We start from the raw sequence: 12,561 nt of genomic DNA, 5'->3' as shown, positions 1-12,561 counted from the left end.
AAGTCAATATATGTTCTCAAATGGCAAGAAAGAAAAAAAAAAAAAAAAAAAAAAAAAAAAAAAAAAAAAAAAAAAGCCAGAGACTAACCAGGACAGCATCTCATACAAAATTTTACAGACATACCTAGTAACGCAAGTGCCACAAGAAAGACCGGTATTATGAGAAATGTTTACACTTCAGGTTTCTTAAACATACAGGTTTTTTTATTGCCTGCTTGGCCTGATGGTCTCTTTTGTAACAGTCCTTCAGTCAAGTCAAGGTGTCCATATTCTACCATACGTCTGTTACTTAATATAATGCTATTTATTTCTCTGTCACTCTTCCTTGTATTTTCAGCATGCAGGAGATTTCTCAATGAAGGATGAAATTATATTAGAATTGACTTTCCAGAGCCAATACTGTCTTGAATGATATCATAGAATAACAGACAGTATTCTATGTAGGCAACTGTTACATTTATGAGTTCTTTTCCCCACTTGTAATACACCGACCTGAATTTTTGCACGCCTCAATTTCCAATAACAGTGAGAGCATGAGAGACATATGAGAGTTAGAAATGAGTCTCCTGAATGAGTCTTACTATGAAATAGAGCTGCAAGTGGAAAAAAACCAAAAACTATTMACACAAAYKYTYWWRARMRTTTGTGTKAAAGTTTAGTAGAAACCCTTCTGTATGTGGGGATTTAGAGACTTTAAAGAACAGAGTGAAACTAAGCAAAATGCAATCAATTTTCCGTGTGGACTGTGTTATGAAAGGAAAAKGTCCCATGTCATTTTTTTTTCTGATTGACAAAGCAGTAAAACTGCATGTTAGCAGCTCAAGCCAAATGAGCATTTTACTTACTAGCAGAATCATTCTTTTCCGAAGTTTAAATACTACAATGCAAAGTCATTAGAATTGCCACTGTCCAACAGTAGAAGAGTAAATGAAAGAAAGGAAAGGTCTTCTCTGAAATTATGACTTGTGTCAAAGAAAAGCAGATCTGAGGACAAATGCAGCACATCCAAGTTACAGTCATGCTCTGAATCACCTTCTGGAGGAGCTCTGCATCTGTCAATGAGAGGAGACCTGAGAAGATTAGCTTGCCCAGCTAAAGATAGCCTTTTGGAGGGGGAGGTGGTATATGGGAGGCACAAAACTTTGTATCTACTAAATTTTTSTAATGCAGGCCAGCATTTCGTATTTTTGGACAATGTCATAATTAGGAAAGGCAACAAAGAAATCAATTTTATAATTGAAAACTATAATTGAAGACAGTGTGACACAGCCAAAATATGATCAGTTTAGTTGATGATGAAATAAATGAACTAATTATCTTAAATATCCACTGCCATCAACATTTTAAGCTTCTACTTGTTGCTCTTACTTTTCTCTGTTCTTCCTTATTTATAATCATCTCTACTATTTAAAATTACATGTAATAATTCATTATAGTTCTTGCAGAACATGACAGCCACGTTATATTAAAGTAMATTGACACTAAGTCAGATTTAGTCTTCAGAATTTCTTGCAGAAAGAGGGAAAAGAAAAAGATGAAAACCTGTATCAACTAAATGACCATGAAATACAACTAGTAGGAGCCATGGAGTAGTTAAAGTTCACAAGATTGAAAACAAAACCAGCAGGCAGTTGTTACTATTTTTTAAGTCTAAAGCACAGCTACATTTTTATTAAATAAGGCTGAAATGTAAAACTGGTTTATCAGTAACAGAATTGGTGAAAATGGGGCTTAATGTAGAAAAATATAAACAAAACTAAGATTGAACAAGACAAGTGGACAAAGTGTGACAGCAGTTATGAAATCAGTCTGTGTGTCCTACTGTAGTAGATAGAACTCCGTCCTACTAGGCACTGCATAAACACAGATGTACTTCATCTGACTCCTTCCACCTCAGATATTCAATTCTTTGTGAAATTCTGGGGAATTTGGTATCCCTCGCCAAAAAATATAAAATTGGAAAGGTTCCATTTACATTTTTGCTAGAGCATGCAAACCCAAATGTTCTCCTTCTGATCTCTTCTTTGTTCTGCAGTCCTCCCACAGATGCTCAGAAGCACAGATGCTTTAAGATTTCAAAGTTACATCCCTCTTCATGAGTATCCAGTATCATGAACTGTACCTTTTTTGAGCTTTACAGAATCTAAGAATTATCTTTTTGGGGGGTTGATATCAATCTGACCACCTTCCAAGAGGCTATCTCTTCAGACTCCCCTGAGCAGAGGAACCTATAGTAACCCTGCTCCACAGCCCAGCCCTCTCCAGAGGGATCCTCTTCATATCTTCTCTACTCCTGCCCCAAGTTCCTTTCATTTCTCTGTGGTCTGCAGAGTTCTTATAACTGGCGTGTACACGGTCAGTAACCCTGACTTAGCCTTGGCCCTGGGGCAARTGGAAATCCTTCAAATACAATCACGTTTGCTAAGAGTATTGGACATAAGAGGCTGGTTTCTGTGAGTGGGGGGCACCCAGTGCAGAGGAGACCATGAGCTGAACTGGACTGATCCCAGCCAGTTCTGACCCTGGTGCAAGTGCCTGCTGCCCACCAAACTGCCAGCAGTGTCAGTGGCACATGGCTCAGATGTGGCCCAAGGTGAGAAACAGCCATGAGGGTCAGGAAATAAGTGAAGAGACCTGTGAGGAGAAATGGAGGAATGAGAAGATGTGCAAAGGAAASATGGAGGAGACTAAAGATGCATTTGGAAAAATGGAGGAGGTATAAGGAGAACAAAAGGTGATGTGGAAGGGGCCACTGTTGTGGAAACAGCTGAAAGGGTGCTCTTGGAAGGAGGCACTCCACATAGGGGAGGAACACCACTGAGGGAATGCGACCCRTGGATAAACCATGCTGGGGCAGGGCCACGCTCAGAGAGACTGCAGCCTATAGGCAACCCACAACAGAGCAAGGAAACCCCCAAAAGTGACTATGGTGGTAGAGGAACTATGCTAGAGCAGTGACACCGAGCAGTCCAGAGATGAYCCCCACTAAGATGCAAAGAGCAGCAGCAAGAAACGATTATGCACCAACCCTCACCTCTGCCAACACCCATCTCCTCTGTCACCTTGCAGGAGGAGCTGGGAGGGATCAAGGGTTACAGGCAGTGAAATCCAGGCAAACAGAGACTAGGCAGGGGGAAAAGAGGTGTTTGGCTGAAACTGAGCTTGGGAAAAGAGGAGGAAAAGCATTTGCCTAAGTGTGTGGTTATACCTGTATTTTCTTTTTTTCAATACCCGTTCTCAATTCTCAGTGTTTAGAAGTTTACRTTAATCGACAATAAATTAAGTAAAAAATTCGAGTCAAGACTGCTTCACCCACTGTACTACAACAGCACATAATTCTAATAAAGTCATACTGTTCAATCAACTCCTCCAATTAGTCTCATAAATTTCCAGACCCCCAAAACCTACTGTTACAGGGACCAGTTCCTTAGAAGCTGTCACCTTTCACTTTTGATTTCAGAATGGGCACTACTCCTCAGCAGTGTATCACACTCATCCTTTGACCAAATGTCAGTCATCACAGAATCTTCTTATAGCCACTGCCTTTTTCATTCATGACAGGGTGCCCTTTGGCCCTCCCTAGCTACTAATGCCAGGGGTATTAGTAATGGTGGAACAAAAGATTACTCACCTGTTTCTGCAGTAGTTCAAGTAACTTTGTCAGTGCTGATTCACGTTTGTGGGATGTACATGTTCCTCCAAAAATACAGAATATTACATTTTGCTTATAAAAGGAGACATTGCCCTAGGCTCTGTCCATATTCCATCCCCCCAGTAATAATTCTGAAATATTGTCAATGAATTTTTGATTCTATCTGGACAATTTGCCTCAATTTCAGTTAAAGGTCAATAATCTTTAATAATCTTTCTTATTCATATTTGCTGGCACACAATGCCACTTCTGAGGGACTGTCACCTACCAACAAAACAATGGCTTTGTGGAAAAGAAAAAAGAGAGAGAGAGAGACTAGTTAAACAGTGAGAATAGCACCAAGCTCCTTCACAGGCATTTTCTCTTTAGTTCAAGCAGAATCTAAATATATAAATTGAGCTTCTGCCACAGCCTCTATATATTTACAAAGAATGAAAAACATATTAGAATGATCTAATCAAACCTACAGAGTCCTGAGGGACAGGAAAATGAATACAACATCTCCAAACTAGTCTTAGCTCTTAGGTACAAGTTTCTATCATTTAAAAGGGGTTGATTTTCTTTCCGTACGCAATGAGAATGCGCAGAGACATGGAAAAAAGAAAAGAAAAGAAAAGGAAATAAAGGGGAAATGCCAAAGTCATGTATCTCCTCTTACAATGTGACTATCTGAGCCAAAAGAGATGAGCTAGCCTCCACTAGGCTTCAGGGTCCTGCCTCTAGGCACATGAGCACAAACTTCATGAAGATTTTAGGAAATGCCATTTCCAAAATTTCCACAATTTTCTGTTCTTCATCCATCTCATTCGTTGCTATTGAAGCTTTTTGATGATATATCAATGACAGAACTTTGTTCCTATGTGTGTATTCAGAATAATCAAGACTTCATCTTGGTGTAATTCTTAAGCACTCCAGTAATACAAATAATAAAATCAACAGTCACCTAAAAGATACTGGCCAAACAGTATTCTTCAGGTACAGAAGAGCATGCCCTGAATGTACAAAATCTGTCTAAACAGAAGAGGTTGTCTTATTGTCTACTTTAGCAGCCTCTTCAGAAAAGAAAAAATAGATCTGTAATATAGCTTGCCTTGAAACAGCTGTCATTTTCAGTTCCTTGGCAAAGACTGTATTAAGAAACAGTCAGTTTACAGGACTAAGTAAGTGCCACCTTATGAAGAAAATTAAAGCAATCATTAGTTTCTACATCTGTGAAATGACTGAATTGAGTTGGATATAATTCAACTCACAGGGCAAAAAATACTCTTACATTTTGATTTTGTTAATTATATTATCTATCACCCAACAGAGCACTCACTACCACCAATCAACATTCAAAGGGTGTTAAACAGTTAGTCTACGTTTTTAAGAGTAAGAGCACTGACTAAAATTCCCTAGGAGTGATTTTATGTTTCACCTAATGCTAGTTTTGAGGGATTTTTTTTCTTAAAATCAGTTCAAATCTGATATACAGCATAATGGTGATTTATCAGAGGAAGTCATCAAACCTTCCCTCATAAGCCATCCAAATCAATGAGAACACGCTAAAAGGTCTACAGCAGTTTTAAAAGCACTCTCTACGTGCTTTTAAACTGCTTTTAAAAGCACTCTCCATGTGCTCTATGCTCCACGTATTTCCTGAATTCCAACAAAGCTTAACCAGAAGCCTACCTCATCTAGCTCTCCTTTTTGTGACTAACAAACTCCCATTATTTTTGTTAATTTCCAGTCTGAGACTACAGTATATTTATCCTAACAAGGCAATGGAGCTACTTTATTAGTTTATCTTCTGATAATTGTATAGATGATCTTTCATACATCCCTAAAGGAACAGCCATTTTATTGATCATTCTATCAGTGAAGAAAAAACATTTCTGTAATAATATTTAATTCTCTACTATTGTTTCAAAGTTTAATAGTTATGTTTTATAATGACTTTGTATTAGCATTACTAGTAGTTATAGTTTATGTGGCAGAAGGGAAACTCTCAAAACACAAATGGCTGAAGTCTTATGCACAGTTTCACTGATAGAGGCAGGCAGATTTTAAATCAGATGGCTTAGCTATGCAGGAAGCAAAGAGCTTCCTTCATAGCATTTGCAGTCTCATACAGCAGACCCAATCTCAGTGTACGCAAGCTTGATTAATTTTGACTGTCTGCATTCAGCTACAGTCAAGTTTTTCTCTCTGATTTTTTTTTTCATATTACTTTGCAGACAAGATTGCCCAAATCTGGACTGAGCTGTCTACTGCCATGGAAACAGCACAGTATTCTCAAGAGATAAACACTGCATCTCTTCTGCTTGTGCTTCAGTGTTTCTCGCAAAAGTTAGAGGTGRTGGCATAGATTTCTGCCATAATCCATAAACTGGATCACTGTCCTACCTGGCAGGGGAAAAATATCATATTCATCCCAGGTGGAATTGTCAGCATTTTCTCCTTAGAGGCAAGGGGGTAGTGATCCTTAAAGAGCTGTGCAAGGTCATGTTCAAGAAAAGAAGCCTTAACAGAAACAGCCTAGCTAACTCTCAGTTAGTAGCCCATCATTTAGCTTGAGAAAAAGAAAATAAGAGGTTGTAAAACTGCAAGTTCATTCGTTGAGTCTTTGGGTGCCTTTAAACAAGTCAGCTTATATACAGAGTATATACATACTCTCTATATATACTCTGTGTATACACCATGTATATAAGTGTGTATACATACAGTATACGTACTTATATAAAGTACAGAGTGAAATTGTGTTGGCTATATTGGACAAGTGTTTTACTTAGTTGTCAAAGAGCCAAGGCCTGTTCATACTAATCCTGTAAGTATTTCAGCAACATTTGATATCCCCGAGAGTTTTTCCCCCCTCCAGTTTGTTTTGAACTGCAGTGGTCTAAGAGCTCTATATCCTCCTCAAAAGAACAAAGCGCTAGTTTGGAGCAACTGGGGAAGGTGTGGGCCCAGCAGCTGTTTTTATTGCAGGTGTTACTGAGACACTACTCTCACTGAGCTCACCAGCTGCTCAGGATACTCGATGCACTAATGAGAGGAGAGCAGGTATACTGCCARTAAAATGCCAGCCTCATACCTTTATCTTTTGCACATGTCACATACATGGAACAGTGGACAGACTACTATGAACTGGAAGAAACAGAGCAGTTGATACATTAGCATTCTTGTCCAAGGCCTTGAATATCTTTTGCAATAGAAGCTCAACATGGAGATATATCGTTAGACCTTGGACTGCTCTACCCTGCCAAAGCAGAAACTAGAGCAGACACTGCTTTTAACATCCATGTCTCATAGAACAAATGCATACCCTCCTAATTTTAGCCAATTAGTTTAGCTGTGGTAATTTCCCTAGGTAATTTCCTTATTTTCTCCCAGGGAGATATATGTCTCCAAGTCTGGTGGACCCTACTCCTTGTACAGAATAGGTAGAGAGCCTAAAGACATTCGCACCATAACACAAGAACCTAGAATAGGTGCCTAAAGTTAAGCAATACACTATTGCCAGTGACAGCCCACTGCTGCCAGTGACTAATCAAGACCTTGCCTCAACAAATTGTGTCTTTGTTTCTTGAGATTAGGTTGCTGTAACCCCTTCTTCATCCCTCTCCACATTGAAAGCATGCAAATTAAAATGAGTTCAGAACATTATACCCATTAGCAAACAAAATGTCACCTCAAGAACAGAATGCACATTGCAGCAGTACTAACTTCCTGGGAGTCCCCAGCTGGGTTCAAGGTGTCAGTTTTATAGCCTATAGCATTCTACTTAGCTTGCAATTTGAAAATTAGCAAGACTGGCAAAGAGACAGAAGTCAATCTACCATTGYTGTAGTGAGGAAAGCTATTTAAGTATGCAAGACAGCTATTGGCAAGGCACGCATGAGCAAGTCACTTATCGCCACTTTGTTCTACTCAGGTCTCACCTGCTTTTTCACAAGATGGAGGCTAAAAAAAAAAAAGACAAAAAAAGAAAAAAAAATCCCTCCTGTTATAGGTACTAGTCAATGTCAACAGACAAAAATGGAAGAAGCACTTCCATATCATGTAATTATTGTTATTTTTAAAAATATTTTGTTCAGTAAAAGTCAAAAATATCACATGGCAGATTATCAGGACCTTGCCACAAAAGGATGAATTCTAAAGATCATCTAGTTGGGAGCTGCCTAAACAACAACAACAAAATTSAAAATATTTTAAGACCCTTTAAACTAGAGCTCTATTTTAGTGTTTCTGCTAATCTATGCAGAGATGAAGATTTGCTCCAAGTTTTTGATAATCTTTTCATTCTATGAATTGATATTGTTGATACTTGTTAAGCAACAGCCAAGCTGCGATGTTTGTGGTAATGTTAAACTTAGCTGCTGGTATTAACTTATCATCCCTGTTTCCTAACCTCTCTTTTCTCTCATACCTTCTCTAACAATAAGGTTTCCTGCTTTGAGGCAAGCATTGGACCCTGTAATAATTGTTTGCACAACTCAGCCCATGACTGACTTTACTTTTAGGTGCTACAACTGTAGAAAACACATTGCTGAAATAAGCTACATATGACCCAGCTCAAAGTTTCTGCATCAAAAGGAGAAGTACTATGGAAGTCAGAATATAGAGAGATACTCTGCAAACAAAGTTGTCATCTTAAGTGTTCGTTAAACTTCTCCTAATACTATGGCTGAAAAAGGAGTTTAGTTTCTAGTACTAGAAACCTAGTAGTATCATAATTAATGTGAACRTTATACTAATCTTGTAAGAAATTGCTACTGCTTACCAGACTCATTTATATTTTTCAATATCTCCTTGACTTAAGCTTTTAACATTAATTTTTAAGATTGCTTAGGAGGTTCCATGTGTCAGTTCATGTTCTAACCACCTTGTCCTTTCCTTAGGCAAAAGATGTTCTGGAATACAAACGAGCAAAAAGATCTATCATCTCTCCTAAAGGGAAAACATCACTACGTCCTGTTTTGTCAGCCATCCGTTCAGCTTCACAGTACAGAACTGACACAATGCAGTTCCAGTAGCACAGATACATATCATCAGCCCCCATTAACATTTTATTTAGATTACTAAATTGACATCAACCATGCCAATTTTTGTTCAACGCTTCTCAATATTTTGTATCAGCAGAGATATTAGGAATTCACAATTAAAACAGTCTAGCATTTCCTTGCTGTTGTTATTCTGAGTTGTTTTTCAAAATGTCAGAACCATTTCCCTCCACCTTTCAACTGCTCATAGATATGAGTTATGAATACACAGTCTACATTAACTACTGCAATCAACTATTCTGTACAGCCTCAGAGCACAAGTCAATCTAACAAGCTATGATAAAGATTGCCCTTGGAGGAAAATGGCAAAGGAACAGTTTCATGTCTGTGATTATTAGAAACTAGTAACACTACTGCTTTTAATATTCCTTTTATTTTACTGAGAGAAAAATGCAATTAAGCTGAAAAAATACTAACAAGTTAATAATCCTGACATAATCCTGACTAGTGTCTAAAACACCCTGTGGTCTGCTCCTTCTGGCTGAAAGGCACTTCATTACTTAATGTATTATTAGAGGAAATTAATTCACTGGGAAGGAGGGGGAAGGTACTGTAGAAATAAATACACTAGTAAGTTAATAAGGGGGTTGAAGAAAAATCTCACCTGGTAACAGTGCTCTTCAACTGTGTTTAACTGAACAAAACATTTTGGTTCTCCAGGCAAGGGAAAGGCTAATTTAAGCAAACGGTGAAAAAAGAGAGCAGCAGGAAATAATAGAAGTCCTACTTATTGAACACAGTTCAGAGTAAGCCAGTTTTGGCGTGGGAATTTACTGTAAAGTATCTGTAGATTGAAGGTGGCYTACCTGCATTTATAACATGTGAGATAGGTATGCATACCAAAACCTAATAAAAATATGTTTCATTTAAGTATTTTTCTATATGACATCAGATATAAACAATGATAAAGTCTGACCTAATATCTCTATAAATTATTATGTTACATCTCATATATACTAACAGCATAAGAAAAGACCTATTTATATACAGTGTGTAAAAAAGCTGCCCTGTAAACAAATCACATTCTGGTCCAGCCTTTTCTCCTCCCTCTTTCTTCTCGTCTCCTCCTCCTCCTTCACCCCCTTTCTCTCTGTATCTRTCTCCCTCCCTGTATTTTATGGAGCTAAACTTACACAAATAAGGAATGCTTCTAGTCTCAAATATGGTTGAGGACAGCACGTTAGTCATTTGAAAAGAAACATGAGCACAAAGCTCCCACCTGGCTGAGACACTAAAGATTTTCCAGTTGGAACACCTCTCAGCGGAAGAGGCTGGCAGTACTGAAGAAGAAAATCTGTGCATTAAACCTCATCACAACCTTAAAATTAAACAACAATAGGTTGTCCCCTTCCCTCCAAAAACAATCAAAATAACTAACCCAGAGCATACTGAGAAGCAAAATCTGCAGGACAAGTATCCCTTTGGCAAGACTTTAATCAAAGCATTGTGCCTAGTTTAGGGTGTCACATTCAAGACAAGAGAGACACCAATTGGCATTACAAGARAATAGTGAAAATAGGCTAAATATGTCCAGTTAATATAAATTTCCTAAGAAGTCATATTTACCAGACTTCAGGTCAAAGGAGTCTTCACAGCTACTACATAAGGAAAGGATGAGAGAGTGGAAGCAGTAATCAGCTTAAACTGTAGCAAGAGAAAGGTTCAGAYTAATCAGTAGGGAACTTTTTCTAACATTAAGTGCAACAAAGCAATTGAACAGATTACACTGGGGTACTGTGGAATCTCCACCACACACAAGAAGAGACCAGAYACTCTATTTGTCCAGATGATATAGGGTAAATGGAGTAGACAACTTTGTAAAAGCTCTTCTAGATTGATTTTTTTCTGACTGTAGGTGAAGACAGAATATTTATATTGACCTATGCTAGGGGGTAAGGCTCCTCTTCGTGGATGGCATTCCAAAGGGAAGAATGAAAAATTTACATTTCTTCTAAGGATCTCACCTGTATTACAGAAAGATGTAGAATTAAGCAGATTTACTCTTTCAGGAACACAGGGGTCAAAAATTGTCTACAGCTTCTGTGAAGCACGCACAAGGGGAGGACCTATCTTCTTCCATCGTGTAGTCTCACCTGTGCAGAGGCCTACACATAGTAACAAAGCCTTTCTCTAGTCATTCGTTGCTGAACAATATTTAAACTTACAAGCATATTTGACAAGGGCTGAGAGATACAAATGAACCAAAAATGTATGAGTAGCAATGCCACCAAAGCTACTGTTTGGTTTTTGTTATCTGTCCAGTCTGCTATCCTGTCCCCCCCAAGGATTTTTGCTGTTGGGTATTACTTTATATTTTATCTCAGAAAAGTCTTCAGGGTTGTGGATTTACTGAGCATCCAAGGAGGACATTTCTAAAAGAACAGATTTTGGAGGGATATCAAAAATCAGAGTTTAGAAGGAGGTGTAAGCATCAGGAAAGACTACAAACGAACCAATTCCCTTCTCTTGTTTTGCTTTTCATTAAAAAAAATAATCAAAGTTTTTCTGAGTGCTCAGTTCCCTATGATTACTTGAAACTATGCAACAGTAACATCTAGAACAGGAGTTTCTCAAAAGTCTATCAAACCCACTAAAAGCAGAGTATTATAATGTAACTTAGTTTAAACCAAGGTGTTTTATCAGGCCCTTCCAAAAAGCTATTTAAAAGAAAGAGTGAAAATTGGAGCACTAGGCTGACAGTTAAGTGCATTAAATCCTTTTTCTCAGAACTCTAGATGAGGTCCTGGACTGCTAGAACATCATCTAAAGCTTTGAGCTTCCAAACCTCAGCTGCTCTTCCATTCAGTCCTGCAATACTAAGAAGGGGGTGGGGGAAGAGAAATCAAATCTAATGCACGAAAGCAACTGCAATAATTACAAATGAAACCTGCAGTTAATCACTAACATCTGCAAGACAAATACTATTGTCAAAAGGAAATGACTTCGGGGGAATAATTTTACCAGCGTGACTGCAGGACTTAATTCATGCTAAAACAAATCATAGGATCCCAGAATTAGTCATAGGAGACATTAAACGTTCACTTACCACAAGCTATAAGAAAAGGGAACATTGCTTTAAGATGCATCACTCAAGCTGCTGTTTTAGCTTCCAGTGATTTTTACATATGCTTTCCTGTAACAGCCTGCAGTTTTCCCACATGAAACCTAAAACAGTGTAAAGCAGGTATCACTCATGGTGTGCTCATCCCAAAATGAATTTTGTGATGACCTTGGCAAAACTGTCAAAAGAATGTCTGCAGAATTACCAGCAATAACCCAGAACTGGGATAGATAAAAAAGGAGGGTACCAAGGGATATCCTTTGAATAGAGTCATTCTGAACCTAAATTAAACACTTCCTGCTGAGTTTCATTCCCAACTTACAACCAAACAGGAGATGAGGCATAGAAGTATGTGGAAAAGATGCGGAAGAAGCCCCATTAATCCCTATTGCCTTATTGCAGGAAGGTCTTTGTCATTGCTATGGTGTCTTGTCTTGGCAACAGGCAGTTGGTTTGGCTAAAGATGCCTAGCTACAAAGATAGGAAGACATTTGTGTTCATCAGTGGAGCACCAACAGATTATACAGTTCCTAACAGTTACATTTGCTTTTTCGTCTCCTCCATTGGCCCCTTAGTGCTAACATTTTACATCTTTTGCTTAATCTTTTTTCATGTCTTCTCTTTGGTTCCTCTCTATCCAGCCTCTGCCCTCACCATCACTTGCCTGCAGCTAGACTTACTAAGAGGYTGATTTTCTGAAAAGCTACTGAAGTGAGCAGCTCTGCCACAAAAAGGACAGTCATTTTGTTCTAGCTTGGCAAAGGTAGACTAGCGGATATTTAAATTTCTGCATCGTATTTCCTTCC

The sequence above is a fragment of the Rhea americana genome, unplaced genomic scaffold (genome assembly GCF_003343005.1).
Source record: "Rhea americana isolate MKP2758 unplaced genomic scaffold, rheAme1 scaffold_64, whole genome shotgun sequence".
In the NCBI taxonomy this organism is placed as follows: Eukaryota; Metazoa; Chordata; class Aves; order Rheiformes; family Rheidae; genus Rhea; species Rhea americana.
The sequence above is the reverse complement of the archived record's forward strand: the minus strand, read 5'-3'. Positions refer to the sequence as shown.